Source organism: Urocitellus parryii, chromosome X (assembly GCF_045843805.1).
Source record: "Urocitellus parryii isolate mUroPar1 chromosome X, mUroPar1.hap1, whole genome shotgun sequence".
Taxonomy (NCBI): domain Eukaryota; kingdom Metazoa; phylum Chordata; class Mammalia; order Rodentia; family Sciuridae; genus Urocitellus; species Urocitellus parryii.
In genome coordinates, this window is record NC_135547.1 from 28,175,626 (window position 1) to 28,198,619 (window position 22,994).

General features: G+C 36.2%; 1 pseudogene; it reads right to left on the reverse strand.

Annotated features, from left to right (window-relative positions):
• Nucleotides 1–1,143: 1,143 nt before the first annotated feature.
• On the reverse strand, nucleotides 1,144–21,990 carry LOC113200250 (cleavage and polyadenylation specificity factor subunit 5 pseudogene; annotated as a pseudogene).
• Nucleotides 21,991–22,994: the final 1,004 nt, after the last annotated feature.

Below are 22,994 nucleotides of genomic sequence, written 5' to 3' on the forward strand. Positions count from 1 at the left end.
TTTTCCATTAACTTAACCCTAAATGGCATCACTGAGGTATCCTTTGCAATTTTTTTTTGTATTTTAAAAACATTTTTAAATATCAAAATGTTATTTCATCATGTCTATCACCACAAAGTATTTATTTACTCATTTATAGTTTAATATTTAGGTTGTGTCTCTATTTGGGTATTATAAATATATAAAGATCATCTGATATATCAAATTTGTGCCCATGTCCAATTAATTCCCTAAGATTGTGCCCTTAAAAGTAGAATTTAAGGCCAAATGATAAAAAATTGTATTTATTGAAATATTTTAAATTACAAATTAATTGTTACTCAAATTATAAAATTAATACAAATCTGATACAAAAAATAAAAATGAATAAAATAGAATTTATGTCATTTTTGTCATGTCATTCCTTAGACATTATCATTTTTATCAGGTTAATGTCTATTTTTAGTATGAACAATATTAATGTTCTTTTTAATATTATCAATTCCTATTCACAAAGGTCATCCACTTTAAAATCCCACTAGTGGTTGATAAAAATGGTGCTCTCACTGAATAAGCATTAACCTTATGGAGTATTGTTCATTAATATTGTTCAACATTGATTAATAGATTTTGAGGGTGAACTTTTAATTTAACAATACTGATTATATGTGTAATCATCATTTATATATATGTATTACAAATTTTATATTTTTACGTGGTGACATTTATCAGCTTTTATCTTTGTGATTTGTGATTTGTTTTCACTTTATAAATGTGTTTTGTAGTTCAATGAGAAATTTTGTAAAAATACAAATTTCATTTTCTTTAATGTATAAAAATATGAGTCGAACCAAAAATATGTAAAAGTTATCACATTTGTTTACATTGCTAATTTCTTTTTATTCCTTATTTATTCACTTACTTTTGAGTCAGGGTCTTCTATATTGCCCATTTGGTCTCAAGTTCCTGGAGCAGCTAGAACTAGAGATGTGTGTCACCATGGCTGGCTAAATTTACTATTCAAAAAATAAAAACTAGGTGTCAGTTTAGGAATCAGGAAAGAGAGAACCCCCCCCACCAAGTTGTACATTTTTACTTCTACACTGTGTATAGCTTTGTTCACAGATGGTTTCTTTTACTTCTACATTGTGCAGGAATTAAGTTTTAGATAGAATTGAACCTGCTCAACAGCTGAGAGAGACTAGAAATAATGGGTCCATATCCTGTTACACTGTCATATAGCTCAAAAAATGGTGTAGCTGCCACTTTGTAAATCATAGAAAGTATAAACCAATCTTCCTCTGGAAGCTGAACCAGAAAAAACCTCTCATTATCCTTGGGCTTTGTAATATGTGTGGAAATATAAGGAGTCTAAGGAGATTCAAAATTTGATCTCTATCAATTACCAGTACAGTCACTGATGGCCCAGGACTCCATCTTGATGACATAGCACGTCTGTCATTAAGTGTTTTAGTCCTTCAACTTCATCTTCTCCTAAGTTGAGCTGATTACCAGGTAATTTGAAGAAATATGTTCCCAGCTATAGCACTAGCACATGGGGTAGCTGGTGCTCCTCTACAATCAGAACTTCTATGATCCTCTTTATTCCAATTTTATCAAAATTTCCCCTCATATTCTGAAACCTGGCTACAATGAAACTAATCCCCAAGAGGAGCTCTTTTGTTTCAAAGGTATGATTGGTAAAAGGGTAAAGGTTGGTAGTGTGCTCCAAGGTAAGGAGTCTGATTGGCTGGATGGATATATTTGTTGTTGAACTGGTAGATCTCCTGGGGCCAGTCAGTCAGCCAGAGAGTATTTAGGCCAGATTGCTGGTGAGCTCCTCTGGCATTGGCAGTGAGCTAAAAGTGGGAAGCAAGGGAGACTTTCCCTGTGTGGGCAGTGGTTACCTGTATCCTGTTCAGCAGCCGGAGGCATCTATTAACATAAGAACACAAGAGGAGGCATCTGGCCCACACTAAGTAGCAATGTACATATCAAGTTGCTATATGCTTTAATTTGAATCTTAAATGTTCTGGAAAGGCCCATGTGTTAAGAGCTTAATCTCCATGCCAGGCATTGTGGCATACACCTATAATCCCAACAACTCAGGGGGCTGAAGCAGGAAGATGACAAGTTCAAAGCCAGCCTCAGCAATTTGATGAAGCCATAAGCAACTTAGTGAGCCCCTAAGCAACTTAGCAAGACCCTGTCTCAAAATAAAACATAAAAAAGGGGCTGGGGATGTAGCTCAGTGGTTAAACATGCCTGGGTTCATTTCCTAGTACCAAAAAAAAAAAACAACAAAAAAACAAAAAAAGAGTTTAATCTTCAGCCCATGTTGATTTTGGGATGCAGTAGAATCTTTGAATGGTGGCCTAGTAGGAAGTATTCAGGTCATTGAGGATATGTCCTGAAAATGATTATGAGACCCCAGCATCTTCCTCCTTGCTTCCTCAACATGAAGTAAATGGTTTTGCTTCACCATGTGCTCCCTACTTTTGCCATATAGCACCTACACTAGGGTCTAAAAGAAATGACTCCACCTGATCTTGGGGTAGAAACTCTAAAACCATGAGTCAAACTATAACTATTCTCTGTATAAACTGATTGTCTCAAGTATTTGTTATAGTGTGTTAACTTTCATCATTGTGACAAAATATCTGAGAATAACAAATTAAAGGAGGAATAATTTGATTTGGCCCATGGTTTCAGAGGGTTACATCAATGCTATGGGTCTGTGATGAGGTACAGCATCATGACAGAGAATGCATGGGAGAATAAACTGTTAACACAAGGGCCTTGAGGAACATTTGAGATCCAAATTATAGTATATGTAACTTGATTTATAACAAAAATAGCATTACTACTCAGTGTGGGCCAGATGCCTCCTCTTGTGCTCTCATGTTAATGGATGACTGCAGCTGCATGGTGGAACAGAGCTGCTACCTCATGGTGAGAGAGAGAGGGAGGGAGGGAGGGAGGGAGGGAGAGAGAGAGAGAGAGAGAGAGAGAGAGAGAGAGAGAACACACAAGAGAAGAGAGGGGTGCATGTGTGAGTGAGCATGAGGAGGAACAAGATATATCCAATGGCATGCTCCCAAACACCCATTCCCTTCAACTATGTTTTTCAATCTACAGTTTCTACCTCTTCCCAGTAGTCCCTTCAGCCATGAATCCATCAATTGATTAATCAATTGATTAATCAATTGATGGGATTAGAGATCTCATGATTCAATTACTTACCAAAAGCTCCATGTGGGGAAGGCCCAAGACGTCTATATTTAGATTCCCACATCAAGACTTCTAGGTGGTTATGTTTTAATATGTAGTCAAGGTCATAAACACCCTGATTCAGCATATGTAGTCAAGGTCATAAATATCTGCTTGTGAGCATGTGCTCACTATGTAACCTATTGGCACCATGCCTTCTTTGTTTGGCCTGCACATAGAAAAGTCCTATGGAACATTCAGGGAACTACTGCTGCCTTCAAATAAAGCATGTCTATTATCTCAACTAGGTTTGTAACTTTTTCCAACTGCCAGAATCCCAAATCTTCTTCCTAGGGTCTGAGCCCCTCCAGGACATTCTCACTTCCTCTGAATATTGATACACTGGGGACTAAGCCTTCAACCCATGAGCTTTTGGGGGACATTCCAGATTCAAACCATAACACACATCATAAAAATATCTTTTTCTAGTCTTTCTGTTCTCTCCCAATGTTTTGTTTTTCCCTAACCCAGCTACCACTGTGTTAATTACTGTTTTATGATGAATCTTTATCTCTGGTAAGGCAAATTTTATTTCATTATTATTCCTTGATGTTTTCTTGATTATTTTTATGCATTTGTTGTTTCCAAGTGAGTTTTAGGATCAAGTTGTCCTCTATTAATATCCATTTGGAACTTATATTGGAATTCCCTTGAATGTGTTGGTCAACTTGGGAACAATTGTGAACTTTAAAATATTTTCTGCATATTAACAAGCATGGTACAAGTTTATATAGGTTTCTTTGATAGCATAATCAACTGTTAATGATACCAATTCTGATTCTTCATATTTAATCCATAGACCTTTATCTTTTCCTTTTTTATATCAACTAGTATCTACATTGTGTGCTTAACAGAAACAGCAACAGAAGGAATTCTTGTTATTTTCCTAACTTTATAAGGAATATTGTATTTCAAATATTTTATTATTAACGTGTCCACTATTGGTTTGGAGTTGATAGCTTTATATTAAGTTAAGGAGGATTCAATGCATTCATGGTTTTCTAAAAATGGTTGTTTCATTCATAAGTGGGCATTGGATTTTTTTTAAATTTTTTTTTTAGATGTTGATGGACCTTTATTTTATTCATTTATTTAGATGTGGTGCTGAGAATTGAACCCATAGCCTCACACATGCTAGGCAAGTACTCTACCATTAAGCCACAACTCCAGCCCCATGGGCATTGGATTTTCAAAAACAATTTTCTGTATCCACATTATCATTTCATACTTCCCTTTTAATCTTAAAATTATTATTTATAAAACAGATTTTCTAATATTGAAAGATCTTTGCATTCCTGGATTAAGCTACATGTGGTCATCATGTGTTTTAAAATACATGTTTCATTTGGTTTGCTAATATTTTATTTATAAACAGTATATCTGTATTATAAATAAGATTGATTTGGTTTTTTTAATATTAGTAGTTATGATTTTGAATATTTTGTTTCCAGTATATCACAAGTTATATCTTCATTCCATGTATTATTAATTTGCCTTCTCTTTTCTCTTTCATGATCACAATTAATATGTGGTTTCCATATGTTACTAATCTTTTCAAAGACTGGATTCAATACTAGTTTGTTGATCCTTTGTATTATTAATCCTCTGTATTGCTTCATTTTTAATTTAACTAATTTTCTTTATATAACATATATATTATTTTGTTCTTTATGATTTCCTTGTGTTTTCTCATTGTCTTCTAACTTCTTGAGATTTTGAAACTTAGACTTTTTAAATGCCAGCATATCAAGTAAGCACTTATTGATATATTGTTATTTTAGCTGAATTCCCTGAGTTATGATTCATAGCTCTTTCATTATTTTCACTTTTTTTTCAAATTTCTATTACAATGCTTTGTTTGGCCCATGTATTGGACATTTTATATTTTCAGATGCATAAAATGATCCATTCACATTTAATATTTATAAAAATTGTATAAATATATTTATATATGTAATTTCATATATTATTTTCAAATCATGAATGGCAATTGGGCCTTTTTCTTTAAAGTTAATTTTTCTGATATACAAATAATTGATCCAGCTTTGATTTTATGGGTCTTATGTTTTTATTATTGTTTATTAATTTTTAAAGAAATAAATGACAGCAGAATATATTACAATTCTTATTACACATATATAGCACAACTTTTCATATCTCTGGCTGTATATAAAGTATGTTGACACCAATTTGAGTCTACATACATGTGCTTTGGATAATGATGTCTATCACATTCCACCATCCTTGCTAATCCCCTGCCCCCTTATTTTCCCTCCCACCCCTCTGTCCCATCTAGAATTCATGTTCATCATTGCTAGCAATAGAGAAATGCAAATCAAAACTACTCTAAGATATCATCTCACTCCAGTCAGAATGGCAGCTATTAAGAATACAAACAACAATAAGTGTTGGCGAGGATGTGGGGGAAAAGGTACACTCATACATTGCTGGTGGGACTGCAAATTGGTGCAGCCAATATGGAAAGCAGTGTTGGGGATTCCTTGGAAAATTGGGACCGGAACCATCATTTGACCCAGCTATCCCTCTCCTGGGTCTAGATTCTAGATTCCAAAAGACTTAAAAAAAAAAACATACTACAGGGACATAGCCACATCAATGTTTAATGCAGCACAATTCACAATAGCTAAACTGTGAAGCCAACCTAGATGCCCTTCATTGTATGAATGGATAAAAAAATGTGGCATAAATACACAAAGGAATTTTACTCAGCGATAAAAGAGAATAAAAATCATGGCATTTGCATATAAATGGATGGCATTGGAAAAGATAATGCTAAGTGAAGTTAGCCAATCCCCCCTGAAAAAAATTGCTGAATGTTTTCTCTGATATAAGAAGGCTGCCTCATAGTGGGGTAAGGATGGGGAGCATGAGAGGAATAGATGAATTATGGGTCTTATGTTTTTATGCATCATTTTGCTTTAAGCCATTTTATTGCCAATGGATTCTTTGAAAAGTGTATTTATTTTTTAAATTCCTTTTTGTGAATATCTGGCTTTCAACCTGATAGCTTAGTCAATATATATTTATTGTATTTACCAAACACTCAAATTTACTTTGTCATCTTATTTTATCCTTTCCACCTACCATCCTTTTTTAATTTGCTCTTTACTTTCTTGTACTCTATTAGATTATTTAAATTTTATTTATTTGTAGGGGCTTTTGGAGAATTAGCTTATAAGTCTACTACCTACTGTTCTTTTTTTCTGTCACATGTTCTGTTCTCTTTCATGAGAGGTAAGCCAGGCATCTAAAAACTATTGTTTTATTTTGTTCATGAAATTAGTGCATCATTTACTAGAAGTCTGTAATTCATGTTTTTAATCCAACTAGAATTTATCTTGGAGGATGGCATAAACTAAAATACTTATTCTTGCTAAATTTCCAAATTGCCAACGAACTGTTGTAGCATCATTATTGAAGAATTCTTTCTTTTTGCATTGATTTACAATGGTACCTAATAATGTACTCATTCTTGTACAGATTAGGATCTATTTTTCACGACATTTAGAATTTCACATAGATATGTATGTTTATTATTATTCTAATGATTGTAACTTTATAATTAATTTTTGTACCAAATAACATCCTACCCTCCTCATTCTCCTTTGTTGTGTAATATTTTACTATTTCATATAGTTATTGTTTTGGATTTAAAAAAAAAAAAAACTTTTGTCAAGTTCAATGTCAAGATCATTGTATTGTCTTGAGCAACTAATAAAAAAAAAAAGAAAGAGGAAAAAAATGGTTCAAGGGGCCAGGGTTGTAGGTCAGTCATAAAGTGCTTGCTTAGCATGCGTGAGGCACTGGGTTTGATTTCCAGCACCACATAAAAATAAAAACAAATAAAGTAAAGGTATTGTGTTCACCTACAACTAAAAAATAAATAAAAATAAAATATACTTCAAGTTTTTCTTTTTAACTCATCAGATGTGAGTGTTATTTTAGGTACATCAGTAAAGTCATATATGTTATTTATATATATTCTCTACTCTTATTTATTGATAAATATCTTGGGCTACTATTTTCCAGATTAAAAATATATAATGTGAGAGATCCACCCACACCGGCCTCTATAGGGCCTGGGCATACAGCAGGCCAGGTGCACCCCTTTCCTGGTAGGGCAGACACTCACCAGAGCCTAGCCTCTGGTGCAGGACCACCCCTTCTGACCAATGCAGTACTGCCGGAGCTAAGATCAAGCCCAGATGGCTCACAACAGCCCATGAGGGATCCAGGATTTCAGTAGGCCAAGTTCACCCCTCCCCTGGTGGGTAGACACTGCCAGAGCCTAGCCTTTGGAGCAAGACTGCCCCTTCCTACTAGCAGACTACCGCAGGAGGGACCCACCCACTCCAACTTGCTCAGGTCCCAGACACAGATTGCAGTAGCATCCATTGAGGGACACCAGCAGGGTCGGAAAGCCCAACATCAAGGTGCGGTACAGACAATCTGCACAGGTACTACAAGAATATAGAGAAGAAACTGTAATATCTCAGATCCACACTGCAATAAAGGAAAACACATAGACAACATGAAGAAAACAAGGGAGGAAAGTGCCCCAAACAAACCAGGACACTATAACAACAGAACTATGGACAGTGAAGTTGATGAAATGTCAGAGAAGGAGTTCAGAAGGTTCATAATTAAAATGACCTGTGAATTAAAGAATGACCTAAATGAGCAAATACAGGCAAAAATTGATCACTCCAACAATGAGATAAGAGAGCAAATACAGGTAGCAAAAGATTACTTCAAGAGAGAGGTAGAGACCCTGAAAAACAAAATAGTCAGAAATCCTTGAAATGAAGGATACAATAAATCAAATAAAAAATTCAGTAGAAAGAATAACCAACAGACTAGATCACTTGGAAGAAAGAACATCAGATAATGAAGACAAAGCATAAAATCTGGAAAATAAAGTTGATCACACAGTGAAGAAAGATAGAAACCATGAACGGAACATCTAAGAATTATGGGACAGCATCAAAAGACCAAATCTAAAAGTATTTGGGATAGAGGAAGGCACAGAGTTTCAAACCAAAGAAATGCACAATCTCTTCAATGAGATAATATCAGAAAATTTCCCAAGCATAAAGAACTAATTGGAAACCAAATACAAGAGGCTTACAGGACACCAAATGTACAAAATTACAACAGATCTACACCAAGGCACATTATAATGAAAATGCCTAGCATACAGAATAAAGACAGAATCTTAAAAGCAGCAAAAGAGAGGAATCTTATTGCATATAGGGGGAGACCAATTTGTATCTCAGCAGATTTTTCAACCCAGAGCCTCAAAGTCAAGAGATTGTGGAACAACATATAGCAAGCTCTGAAAGAAAATGGATGCCAACCAAGAATCTTATATCCAGCAAAACTAAGCTTTAGATTTGATGATGAAATAAAAACCTTCCATTAAAAACAAAAGTTAAAAGAATTTCCAATGAGTAAGCCTGCACTAGAAAACATCCTCAGCAAAATATTCCAAGAAGAAGAAATGAAAAACAATGATGAAAATCAACAGAGGGAGGGATTACACTAAAGAAAAATCTAATCAGAGGAGAAACCAACTCATGTTAAATACCAAAAATAAACAAAAATGGCTGGGAATACAAATCATGTCTCAATAATAGCTCTGAATGTTAATGGCCTAAACTCACCAATCAAAAGACATAGACTAGCAGATTGGATCAAAAAAAAAAAAAGGACCCAACAATATGCTGCCTTCAATAGACACATCTCATACAAAAAGACATTCACAGGCTGAAGGTTAAGGGTTTGAAAAAAATCACACCAGTCCCTTGGACTGCGGAAGCAAGCAGGGGTTTCCATCCTCATATCAGATAAAGTAGACTTCAAACTAAAGTCAATCAAAAAGGATAAAGAAGGACACTACATACTGCTCATGGGAACCATACACCAAGAAGACTTAACAATTATAAATATATATGCCCCAAACAATGGAGCAGCTATGTTCATCAAACAAACTCTTCTCAAATTCAAGAATCAAATAGACCACAACACAATACTTTTGGGTGACTTTAACACACCTCTTTCATCAGTAGATAGATCTTCCAAACAAAAACTGAAAAAAGAAACTCTAGAACTCAATAATACAATCACTAACAGGCATAACTGACATATAGAGAATATTCAAACATTTAATGAGAGAATATACTTTCTTCTCAGCAGCACATAGATCCTTCTCTAAAATAGACAATATCCTATGCCACAAAGCAACTCTTAGCAAATATAAAAAAGTAGAGATACTACCCTACATTCTATCAGAACATAATGGAATAAAATTATAAATCAATGATAAAATAAGAAATAAAATTCACTCTAACACCTGGAGACTAAATAGTATGCTACTGAATGAACAATGTGTTACAGAGGACATCAAGGAGGAGACTATAAAGTTTTTAGAGGTGAATGAGAACACAGACACAACATATCAAAATATCTGGGACACTATGAAAGCAGTTCTAAAAGAAAGTTCATGCATGGAGTATATTCCTTAAAAGAAGAAAAAGTCAACAAATAAAAGACTTAACACTACATCTCAAAGCCCCAGAAAAAGAAGAACAAATCTACACCAAAAGCAGCAGAAGACAGGAAATAATGAAAATCAGAGCTGTAATCAATGAAATTGAAACAAAAGAAACAATTGAAAAAATTGACAGAACAAAAAGTTGGTCCTTTGAAATATATAAATAAAATTGACAGACACTTAGCCATGCTAATGAAGAGAAGGAGACAGAAAAATCACTATCATATATGATGAAAAAGGAAATATCACAACAGACACTACAGAAATAAAGAAGATAATTAGAAATTATTTTGAAAATCTGTACTCCAATAAAATAGAAAATATTAAAGGCATTGACAAATTTCTAGTCATATAATTTGCTCAAATTAAGTCAGAATGATATAATCAATTTAAACAGATCAATTTCAAGTGACGAGATAGCAGACACCATCAAAAGTCTACCAACCAAGAAAAGTCCATGACTGGATGGATACACAGCGAAGTTCTACAAGACCTTTAAAGAAGAACTAATACCAATACTCTTCAATTTATTTCAGGAAATAGAAAAAGAGGCAGCACTTTCAAACTCATTCTACGAGGCCAACATCACTCTGATTCCAAAACCAGACAAAGACACATCAAAAAAAGAGAAAATATCAGACCAATATCTCTAATGAACATAGATGCAAAAATTCTCAATAAAATTCTGGCAAATCAAATACAAAAACATATCAAAAAGATCTTGCACCATGATCTAGTGGGATTCATCCCAGGGATACAAGTTTGGTTCAACATATGGAAATCAATAAATGTAATTCATCACATCAATAGACTTAAAGATAAGAATCATATGATCATCTCAATAGATGCAGGAAAAGCATTTGACAAATCATAGCACCCCTTAATGTTCAAAACACTAGAAAAATTAGGGATAACAGTAACCTATCTCAACATCATAAAGGCTATCTATGCTAAGCCCCAGGCCAACATCATTCTAAATGGAGAAAAATTGAAGACATTCCCTCTAAAAACTGGAACAAGACAGGGATGCTATTTTTCACCACTTCTATTTAACATAGTTCTTGAAACACTGACCAGAGCAATTAGACAGATGAAAGAAATTAAAGGGATACACATACAAAAAGAATAACTCAAATTGGCACTATTTGCTGATGATATGATTCTATACCTGGAATACCATAGAAGTTCCACCAGAAAACTCCTAGAACAAGTAAATGAATTCAACAAAGTACAAGATATAAAATCAACACCCATAAATCAAAGGCATTTCTGTATATCAGTGACAAATCCTCTGAGAGGGAAATGAGGAAAACTACCCCATTTACAATAGCCTAAAAAAAATAACTTGGGAATCAACTTAACAAAAGAGGTGAAAGACCTGTACAATGAAAACTACAGAACACTAAAGAAAGAAATCAAAGACCTTAGAAGATGGAAAGATCAACATTGCTCTTGGGTAGGCAGAATTAATATTATCAAAATGACCATACTTCCAAAAGCACTCTACAGATTTAATGCAATTCTGATCAAAATCCCAATGGCATTCCTCATAGAAATAGAAAAAGCAGTCATGAAATTCATCTGGAAAAATAAGAGACCCAGAATAGCTAAAGCAATCCTTAGCAGGAAGAGTGAAGCAGGTGGCATCACTATACCAGACCTTAAACTATACTACAGAGCAATAGTAACAAAACCAGCATGGTATTGGTACCAAAACAGACTGGTAGACCAGTGGTACAGAATAGAGGACACAGAGATTAACCCACAAAACTACAACTACCTTATATTAGACAAAAGTGCCAAGAACATGCATTGGAGAAAAGATAGCATCTTCAACAAATGTTTCTGGGAAAACTGGAAATCCATATGCAACAAAATGAAATTAAACTCCTATATCTCACTATGCACAAAACTCAAAGTAGATCAAGGACCTAGGTATTATACCAGAGACCCTGCATCTAATAGAAGAAAAATTAGTACCCAGTCTTCATCATGTGGGATTAGGCCCCAACTTCCTTAATAAGACTCCTGTGGCACAAGAATTAAAACCAATAATCAATAAATGGAATGGGATTAAACTACAAAGTTTCTTCTCTGCAAAATAAACAATCTTTGAGGTTAATAGAGCGCCTACATCTTGGGAGCAAATCTTTACCCCTCACACATCAGATAGATCAATAATCTGTAGGGTATATAAAGAACTCAAAAAGCTAAACAACAAACAAACAAACAAATAACCCAATCAATGCATGGCCCAATGACCTGAAGGGACATTTCTAAGAAGATGATGTACAATTACTCAACAAATATATGAAAAAATGTTCATCATCACTAGCAATTAGAGAAATGCAATTTAAAACCTCTCTAAGATTTCATCTCCCTCGAGTCAGAATGGCATGATTATTAAGATAAACAACAATAAGTGATGGCAAGGATGTGGGGGAAAAGGTACACTCATACACTGCTGGTGGGACTGCAAATTGGTACAGCCAATATGGAAAGCAGTATGGAGATTTCTTGGAAAATTGGGAATGGAATCACCATTTGACCCAGCTATCCCTCTCCTCAGTCTATACCCAAAGGACTTAAAAACAGCATACTACAGGGACACAGCCACATCAATGTTTATAGCAGCACAATTCACAATAGCTAAACTGTGGAATCAACCTTGATGCCCTTCAATAAATCAATGGATAAAAATAAATGTGGCATATATACACAATGGAATATTACTCAACAACAAAAGAGAGTAAAATCATGGCATTTGCAGGTAAATGAATGGCATTGGAGAAGATAATGCTAAGTGAAGTTAGCCAATCTCCCGCCAAAAAACCCCCAAATTCCCAATGTCTTCTCTGATATAAGGAAGCTGATTCATAGTGAAGTTGGGAGGGGGAGCATGGAGGAACAGAGAAACTCTAGATAGGGCAGAGGGTTGGGAGGGGAAGGGACGTTACATGGGGTAATTAATGGGATTACTGGCATGCACCCCTACATGCAGGTCTCTCACATTATTTTAAAATCCACTTTCTTCTCTTGCTTGTTTTGATTTTGAGCTGAATTATTGTTTTTCTTAGAATTACTTATATCTACTCTATATCCTGAGTTCTTGCATGTTGAAAGTAATTCTCAGGTACCTTTATGTTTTGAGGATAGCTTGAATGGGCATAACATTTTTGGTCATAATTTCTTTCCCTGAGAATTTTAAAATATTGTTATATTATATTTTAGCAAGATAATTGAGACCATTCTGAGTTCTTATTTCCATTCATAAGTGACTATTTTGCATGGATGCCTTTAGAAGCCTTTGTTTAATTTTGAAGTTAGCTACTTTCGCAGATTTGTTGATAATATTTGTGCATTATGTTTTCCAGCATAATATGAGTTCTTTTCATAATTAAATTATCAAGTGTGTTGGACATTATGAATTCAATAATCAAAATTTTTTCACCACTGTCTTCAAACATATTTTATTGGATGTTTCTTTCTTGTCCTTAAGTTACATATTAGGTATACCTCATAGATTTTTGGTCAATTTTAGGCATTAATTTTTTAAAAATCTAACCTTAGGTGTCAAAATATCCAATATATAATGCTGGGAATTGAATGTAGGTCCTCATATATGCTAGGTAAGCTCTGTATCATTGAGCTACATCGTTAGCCCCCAATCCAATATAATCTAAATAAAAACTTCTTCCTTGCATCTAAACTAAAATTCATTATCTTTCTCTAGCCAGGCTTGGAAATTTTCATTCAATTCTGCTTCTACATGGGTCGTAGGGAATAAATGAAGATTTATATGAAATAACTAAATTCCAGCAACAAATCCTCATCATTGTGACAATCAAAAACACCCCCTATACTTTTACAGATGTCCTCTGGTAGTGGTTGTCCACCTGGATGATTTTGTCCACTAACGGACATTGATGACTAATTTTAAATATCAACTTGACTGGATTAACAGATAGCCAGTAAAGCTTTATTTTCATGTGTATCTGAAAAGGTGTTTCCTGAGGAGATTGTCATGTGAGTTGGTGGACTGAGTGGCAAAGATTCACCTTCAATATGAGTGGGCATCAAACATGGCTCAAGGCCCAGATAGAAGAAAAAGGTGAGGAAAGATTAATTCCCTCTCTTTCACATTTCCTTCTAGGATATGCTTCTCCTTCCCTTGTACATCAGAGTTCCAGATTCTCTGTCCTTTAGATTTCTGAAGTTATGCTACCAACCCCCAATCCCTCCTTGGTTCTTAGTTTTCAATCTCAGACTGAGAGTTATACTGTTAGGGTCCCTGGTTCTAAGGCTTTTGGACTTGTACTGAACCATGATACTGGCATCTCAGTATCTCCAGCTTGCAGATAGCCTATAATAATACTTCTAAGCTTCCACAATTGTGTAAGCTAATTCCTAATAAATCCATCCCCTCTTGGTTTTATCTTAAAACTTTTTATGAGAGAGAGAGAGAGAGAGAGAGAGAGAGAGAGAGAGAGAGAGAGAGAATTTTTTAATTTTCGGCGGACACAACATCTTTGTTTGTATGTGGTGCTGAGGATCGAACCTGGGCTGCACGCATGCCAGATGAGCATGCTACCGCTTGAGCCACATCCCCAGCCTGGTTTTCTCTTTATAGAGAACACATGGATATTTGAAAACATCTAGAGGCAATATTGATGGTCACATCTAGGAGGCCAGGAATGCTTATTGATATCCTATAGTTTATAAGACAGTCCCCACAATAAGGAATTATGTAATTCAAAATACCCTTAGTGCTTAGGCTTGGAAATCCCTGTTCTAGGGGTGGAGGGATGTACCAACCTTGGTGAGAACCACTGGAATACTGACCAGCAATGAAGCCTATGTTTTTTTTATTGATTTAAAAAAATACATGACAGTGCAATGCATTACAATTCTTATTACATGTATACAGCACAATTTTTCATATCTCTGGTTGTATATACAGTAGGTTGATACCAATTCGTATCTTCCTACATGTGATTTGGATAATGATGTCTATCACATTCCATCATCCTTGCTAATCCCTTGCCTCTTCCCTTTCCCTCCCTCCCCTCTGCCCTATCTAGAATTCACCAATTACTCCCATGACAAGCCTGTGTATTATAGGTGTTTACATAATTATATCATAGAACTGCATGCTGATGATCTTTTGCCCACATGCCCCCATTGATGGAAGAATAATCTATTATTCCCTCATTTTGTCTTTTTATTTTGCTATTTTACAGTTATAAGAGAAAGCAAAGATCATTATGGTTTAGATGTGAGGGGTCTCGCAAAAAACTCATGTTTGAGACAATCTAAGAACATTCAGAGGTTAAATCAATGGGTTAAGAGCCTTAACCCAATCAGTGAACTAATGCCCTGATGGGGATTACCTGAGTGGTAACTGAAGGAAGGTAGGGTATGGCTGCAGGAGGTGGGCATTAGGGGCATGACGTTGGGGTATATTTAGTATTTGTCAAATGGAGTCTCTCTCTGTTTCTGATCTTGATGTGAGCCATTTCTCTCTGCCATATTCTTTTGCCATGATGCTCAGACTCACCTCTAGCCCTGAAGAATGGAGCTGGCTGTCTATGGACCAAGAACTCTGAAACTATGAACCCCCAAATAAACTTTCCTCCTCTAAATTTGTTCTTGTCAGGTCTTTTAGTCATAGCATCAAATAAGCTGACTAAACCAGAGAGACTATATTTTATAAACCATAAGGATGTACATCTCCTTTATATTACCTTTAATATTACCAAGGATCTACTATTGAGGCTTGTATTCTACTCTTATGTTCTTCATTCATCTAGGTCCAATTTTCTCCTCACTGAACAACCTAATTCATTGATTGGAACTTGAGTGTCTACTGAGATTTTTGTTGTTGTTATTTCATTGAGGATGTAATTTTTTCTCCATTTCTCTTTCACATTATTGTTTTCAGCTGGTTTCAGAGATGAACACCAGTGTCACATTTGCTTTGACACTTGTAACTTGAAGTTATTTATACTCAGTTGTTACATTTTTCCTTGTTACTTGAAATGAATCTTTTATATGTCCTACTTTCTAACAGGTTATTTCTGGTAGAAGAAATATTTACTTTATATATTTAGTTTGAAACTGGTTACCATATTAAATCATCTTAAGAATTCTATTAATTTTTCAGTGGAATCTCACTTTTAGGTAGACAGTTAACAAATACTGAGAATTACATCATCTCTCCGAAATGGCGGCTACTGTCCTCCTCTGTGGTCCGACCTGTGTCTGGAACCAAACTGGACTGCTTCTCTCCTCTGTCTCAAAGCCGGAACTCAGCACTAAGCGCTGCCAATGTACCACTGGCGGGAGCCCCCGAATCCGTATCGCTGCTACCCTGCTCCGGCACCTTGCCGCTCCCCAGTGCGCGCCACAGACTCCAGCCGCGGGGCGATCGCCTATCAGGCTATGCGACCCTCCGTGCGGAGAAATGGAGCTCCCACAGCCGAACCTCACACGATGGAAATCTGTCCACTAGATTCTGGAGCACCTCAATTTCACTGGAAATTCCCAACAAGATAGCCTTCAGCTGTTTCACATCGTCTTTCTCCCGCTCAGTGACGCGGCGCACTGGGGTGATGCACTCCCTTCGCCGCCATCTTCTCTACAACCCTTTTTTAATAGTTTATTTTGATACAAAGTCTCATTAGGTTGATTAGGACTTTTCTAACATTGGCTTTGAACTTGTGATCCTCCTGTCTAAGCCTCCCAAGCACTGAGATTATAGGTGTGTGCCACCATGCCTGGTTCTCTATCATTATCTTATACCTGCTAAGTAATCACCAACAGTCTTATAGCCTTAATCACTTCTCTTTATATCAATCATAAGTTTCCATCTTTAACTTCTATTTTACTGCATATGTCAGTGATTCCCATTACACATTAGAATTATTCAGAGAGATTATAAAATTCCCAATGACAAAAATGTACACAATAATAATTAAATAAAAATGTCTGTCATAGGAACCAGCAGTTATCATTTTTAAAAGTTCCCCAGGTGAATCCAATGTGTAGTAAAGTTTGAAAATCAGTGACCTAGGTCCATGTCAATACTTCTAACTTTTTGTTTGAGATCTGGATGATCCATTAGCTTTTCAAACTTAATTGTTGAGAGCCACAGCTGAAGGGGCCCCAGCAAACTTCCAGCTGCAAGCTGATCATTGGCTCACAGCGGCCCCAGCAAAATTCTAACTGCCAACTGATTGGCTCTTCTGCGGTGATGCTCATTGGATTGTTTCCCCGCCCTTTCAGACCTCTGGAGCTGCTCATTGGGGGACTTTTTTTGTCTCTGCCCACACGACCCAGCCAATCAGCCTCAAGAGCAGGAGGAGTGGGGGAGGTGGAGAGGCTTATGGGAAGCCGGTGGTGGCAGTTGGGCTCTGAGGGTTTTCCTGAGGAGCTGTGTGGTGCGGTGTGTGTTCTAAAAATAAAGTTCATTTCTTTTAACAAGTGGCTCCTGAATTGTGCCCAGCCAGACTGCGGCACTTAATTTGTCCAATACTCATCTAATTAGGTTAGCCCTCACCCTTGACTCTGTCTGCTAATTCTACCAAATATCATCTTTTTATATTAAACCTGTTGGCTGAGCCTCAAATTTAGGAGTTACCAATCAGCCAAAACAAAAACAAAACACTACTGTAGATTAAACTTCTGATATAGATCATCTTGGTCTCTTTCTAATACCAGACTTATTTAAAACTCTATTTCATTCTTGCTTGTGTTATCACAACACACAAGAATAACACCCTTTATTGAGTTTAGATTATAAAAGTCAATAAAAACTCTTAAGAAAGAATCCCTTTGGAAGCTGACATCATGCTGCAAATGGTCCTGTCCAGTCTGCAGTTGCTCTAGAATTGAAATAGATCACTCTTCTTTTAAGAAGTAGATAATGTAGTTAGCTGGAGTTTAGGAGCAATGTTGTAATAAGACAAAATACATTTATTTTAATTATAGAATCACACACACAGACAGCATGGTGAGATGCTCACAATTTGTATGTTAGTCAGATTTTCATCATTATGACCAAAATACCCACTAAGAATAATTTATAAGAAAAAAAGGTTATTTGGAGTCATAGTTTTAGAAGTCTCAGTCCATGGCTGACTAACTCCATTGCTCTGGGATGGAGATGAGGCAGAGTATCATTGAAGAAAGGCATGAAAAAAGTAAACTGCTCACCTAATGGCACGCATGAAGCAGAGAGAAGAGACTGGGGTATAAAATATAATCTCCAAGGGCAAGATTTCCCAGTAACCGACTTTATTTAGCCATGTTCCACCTGCCTACAGTTGTCACCCAGTAAGGAGTCCTTTCAAATTATTATTCCACTAAATGGATTAATGCAGTGATTAGGTTATACCTATCATAATCTAATAATTCCATGTCTGAACATTCCTGCATTTTCTATAATGTAAGTTTATTAGAGGGCACCTCATATTCAAACCATAACATTATGAGAGTCCCACATGGACATGAGAGATCAGTCAAAGAAATAATGCAATTATGCTTCCATCAAAGGCTCACTTAGGGTATAAATTTCTCAAGTGGAATGGTAAACAAAATATATCAAAATGCTTTCAAAGAACATTATGGAATATATGTAGTAAAATATATGTAGGTTAAAGGTATGTTTGTGTACTATGCCTTTGCATTTATAGTGATTTTCCCCAACCACACACACATACACACACATTCCTGCTCTAATACACATACACACTTCTAATTCATTGTACATACATTTGACAGGTTAATATTTTTGAACCACAGTCTTGTTCAAAATTTATCATCAGTACTGCATTATCAACTAAATTAAGTATAAGTCCCTCAGTCTGTCATTCAAGACCCTTTGTGATCTGGCTCTGAATATGCCTCTCCAGGTTTACCAAGCACTACTCCCCTTCATGAATCATATACCTCAGCCAACGTGAAGTATCTGCTCTAATTTTGCTACCCTGATACATTTGCCAATGTAATCTATTCCCTTTGCCTGAAATACTTCACCATCATACTATCTAGATGTGATTAATACTATTTATACTCCAAAACTACACATCAAATGGAAATTTGGAAATTTCTCTAAGAACTCTTTCCTCTTGCATATCTATCTATCTATCTATCTATCTATCTATCTATCTATCCATCTATTGATCTATCTATATATTATCTATACACATTACATCTATATCTACTTTTATATCTCAACACATATTGGATTGTCTTCCTGTAAAATTTGAACATATCTTCATATGGATACATATCACAGACACTCCCTGGAAATATATGTCACAAATCAGACATTTACTGACTAAACAAACAAAGCATTATCGTTAAAAATGATTTCAGAATTCTTGCTCCTACCTCTCCCTGACCCTTGCCTCACTATTATGCAATGTCTTTCAGTGTTATTTTAACTAACATATTAATATTTCCTTTTTGAGATTACCCAGATTTTAGAGGATAAAAAGAAATTCCAAGCACTGCAATTGTAGGAAGCACTGTGATGAGGGTGAGGTGAGAGAAAAACTAATTTAAGTTAATTTAATTATATCATAAGAGACATGACTTAAATGCCACCATTAGGCTCAAATATAATCATTTGGAGGAAGTATAGGAATTGAACATTATTCTTCTACCTTACCCAATGGAAATAGTCATACTCATGTAGCTAAAGGACTGCATTGTACCAATTTATTTGTGAAAGCAAATGCAAGAAAAATAAATTCATCTTTAGGTATGGGACTCTAGAATGCTTTTGCATGACATTGGAAATGTCCATTAGAATTTCTTCACCAAAATTGCTAGGACAGACCATAATATCCAGGTACCTGGGAAGGCTCCTGATGCCTTAGAGAAAGTAAAATTCTCAATAAGTATCCTGTTTCTTTCTCTCTTATTTCCGGAGTACATTTGCTGCATTGTTGTCAGTACTACATAAAAAGTATAAAAATCAAAAACAGGTCAGAGAAAACAGGTAAACAAAGCCTAATCAGTGAAGAAAAAGTATATTCAGATTCAGGTATTTGTCAAGTCCTACTTTATGATAAGAACAGAAACTATGTGAGTTGGCATCATCCATGGGTAAATTCACAGTGATGAATCCAGACCAGAAGTTTGAAGGTTGGGCCTGTCTGCTATTTATATGTTTCTGGAAGGCACTTAAAGATATGGTTCTCAGTCCAAAATAGAATAAAGTAATGAAAATTCATTGTAGTAATATTTATATCATTTATATACCCTGAATAAAAGTTTCTTTGAACATCTTGAATCTTTGCTAACAAGGATGTGCTAAATGTTCTCATCAGGGATGTGGCTTCAAAATGGCATAGCCTATTGTAATGCTAAGTGACAGGGGTTTTAAAATTTAAATTTTATTTCATATTGCTTCTAATTAGTTATACATAATAGTAGAATGTATTTTGACATATTATACACATAAGGAGTATAACTTCCCATTCTTCTGGTTTATGTGATGTAGAATTACATTGATTATATAATCATATATGCACATAGAATGGTAAAGTCTGATTCATTCTACTATCTTTCCTAATCCCAGCCCTCCTCCCTTCCCTTCATTCCCCTTTGTCTAATCCAAAGTACTTCTGTTCTTCCCTAGCCCCTCCTCTTATTGTGAATTAGCATCTGCATATCAGAAAAAAAATCCTGCCTTTTGTTTTTAGGGATTGGCTTATTTCACTTAGCGTGAAATTCTCCAGCTCCATTCATTTACTGGCAAATACCAGAATTTAATTCTTCTTTATGTCTGAGTAATATTCTATTTTATATATATACCACATTGTGTTTATTAATTCATCTGGTTTTTATTTCTTCTAATCGGTTGTAGATGACAGAAGAATGCTCTTAAATTCATTGTACACAAATGAAGCACAATTTTTTTCCTTCACTGGTTGTACATGAAGTAGGGTCACACCATTTGTGCAATTGTATGTGTACCTAGGGTAATGATGTCCATCTCATTCCACCATCTTTCCTACCTCCATGCCCCCTCCACTCCCCTCTCTCCAGTTTGCCCAACCCAAAGTTCTTCCACTCATCCTGTCCCATGCCACCCCCCCTGCATTATGGATTAGCATACATTTATCAGAGAAAACATTTGGCCTTTGGTTTGGGGGGATTGCTTACTTTGCTTAGCAGGTATTCTCCAACTCCATCCATTTATCTGCAAATGAATGGCAGTTATCAAGAATACAAGCAACAATGTAGCAAGGATGTGGGGGAAAAGGTACACTCATACATTGCTGGTGGGACTGAAAATTGGTGTAACCAATCTGTAAGGTAGTATGGAGATTTCTTAAACAACTTGGAATGAAACTACCACTTAACCCAGCTATCCCACTCCTTGGTCTATATACAAAGGACTTAAAGACAGCATACTACAGTGATGCAGGTACATCAATGTTTATAGCAGCACAATTCACATTAGACAAACTGTGGAACCAACCTAGTTGCTCTTCTGTAGATGAATGATAAAGAAATTGTGGTTTTATATACACAATGGAATATTACTCAGCATTAAAAGAGAATAAAATCATGGAATTTGCAGGTAAATGGATGGAGTTGGAGAATATCATGCTAAGCAAAGTAATCCATTCATTGTTAAAAGGTATTTAGGTTGGTTCTACAGTTTAGCTATTGTAAATTGAGCTGCTATAAACATCTATGTGGCTGTGTCACTGAAGTATGCTGATGTTAAGTCCTTTAGGTATATGCCAAGGAGTGGGATAACTGGGTCAAATGGTGGTTTTATTCCAAGTTTTCTGATAAACTGCCATACTGCTTTCCCCAATGTTTGCACCAATTTGAAGTCCCACAGTAATGTATCAGTGTACTTTCCCCCCACATCCTTGCCAATAGCAGGTTTTATCTGTCTAAGTGTGCTAGTCTAGGGGTTTTTATAGCACTTGGGTCACTGCTATGGGTCCAAACTTGGGCTAATTAGCATTTGGAAAAGTACTAACTCTGATCAACTCTTGAGTCCCAACTTCCATACAGGTCTTCCCCACTTCCTTTTTCTCCACCCAGGTCAGGAAGTGAGAGGTTGAGGTTGTTGGATGGTCTATGCTTACAGGTTCTGGGCTGCAGCACTTCATGTGGTAGTCTTCTGCAACAATCATCCATACCATGCCCAGATCTGGCTGCCAAAGGGTGACAGGTTGGCACTCCTTGGCTTGCAGTGCCTCAGGCCCACCACACCTGCATGGCAGGCTCCATGCAGCAACAAACCATGCTCACTGCCTGTGCTCTGACCACCTGGGTCACCACTCCACTGTTCCCTGTTCTGCTGCCACTTCTCAGCAGGGACCAGTAGGCTGGCTGAATGTTTTGGCAGCTTGGGAACCATGTCCACAATATGACTCCAAAAGATAGCTGTCCCTCATATAATGACCACAGTCTAGGTGCCTTGGTCTTTTGCCTCTCAAGGCCTCCCCCCATGAGTGCTATGGCAGGGAAGGAGAAGTACTGGAGAATTGCACATGAGGTTTCAATTACCTAGATTAGAATTGGCAGGACATCACTGTGCATTTTAATTTTATATGGTTCCACCCTATTATAGAATAATTAATAATGTTCAGAAAGGGCAAATAATTGCATACTAGTAAACAGTAGTGTAACAGATACTTGTATTGTCTCTTACAACATCCCCTTCAGTCCATCTGATTTTAGTATAGTTGTAGAGGGCAGTTCATCTCATATCAAGCACTCTATAATATCTATGCTTTTGTATGTAGCTCTAACTTCAAAGCATTGGAGGCTGCTGGCCCCCACAAAGGTGCAGCCTGGGAAGGTGATGGTGTTAAAGTGCTTGAGGCTAATTCTCAACAAATTGGGGATAGGAGATCAGTGAATAAATTCCCTAACCATCCAATCCTTAAGGAAAGTTCTGAGATGCTTTCTAAATGTTTTTTTTCCACCTGATCTCCAGCAGGATTGAGATTCAGTTCTTCACAGGGTAATTTACTCAGTAACACACACTTTACTATCTTCTCTCTCTTCCCTTCCTCCCATTTATTGACTAAGAGTTTCTTAGGATCACTTCCCATGTGAGCTATCTGTACCCAAGTTCTTGTCCCATGCTCCTCTAGCAGGAGAATTCAAGCTAAGACAAGTAGCAATATTG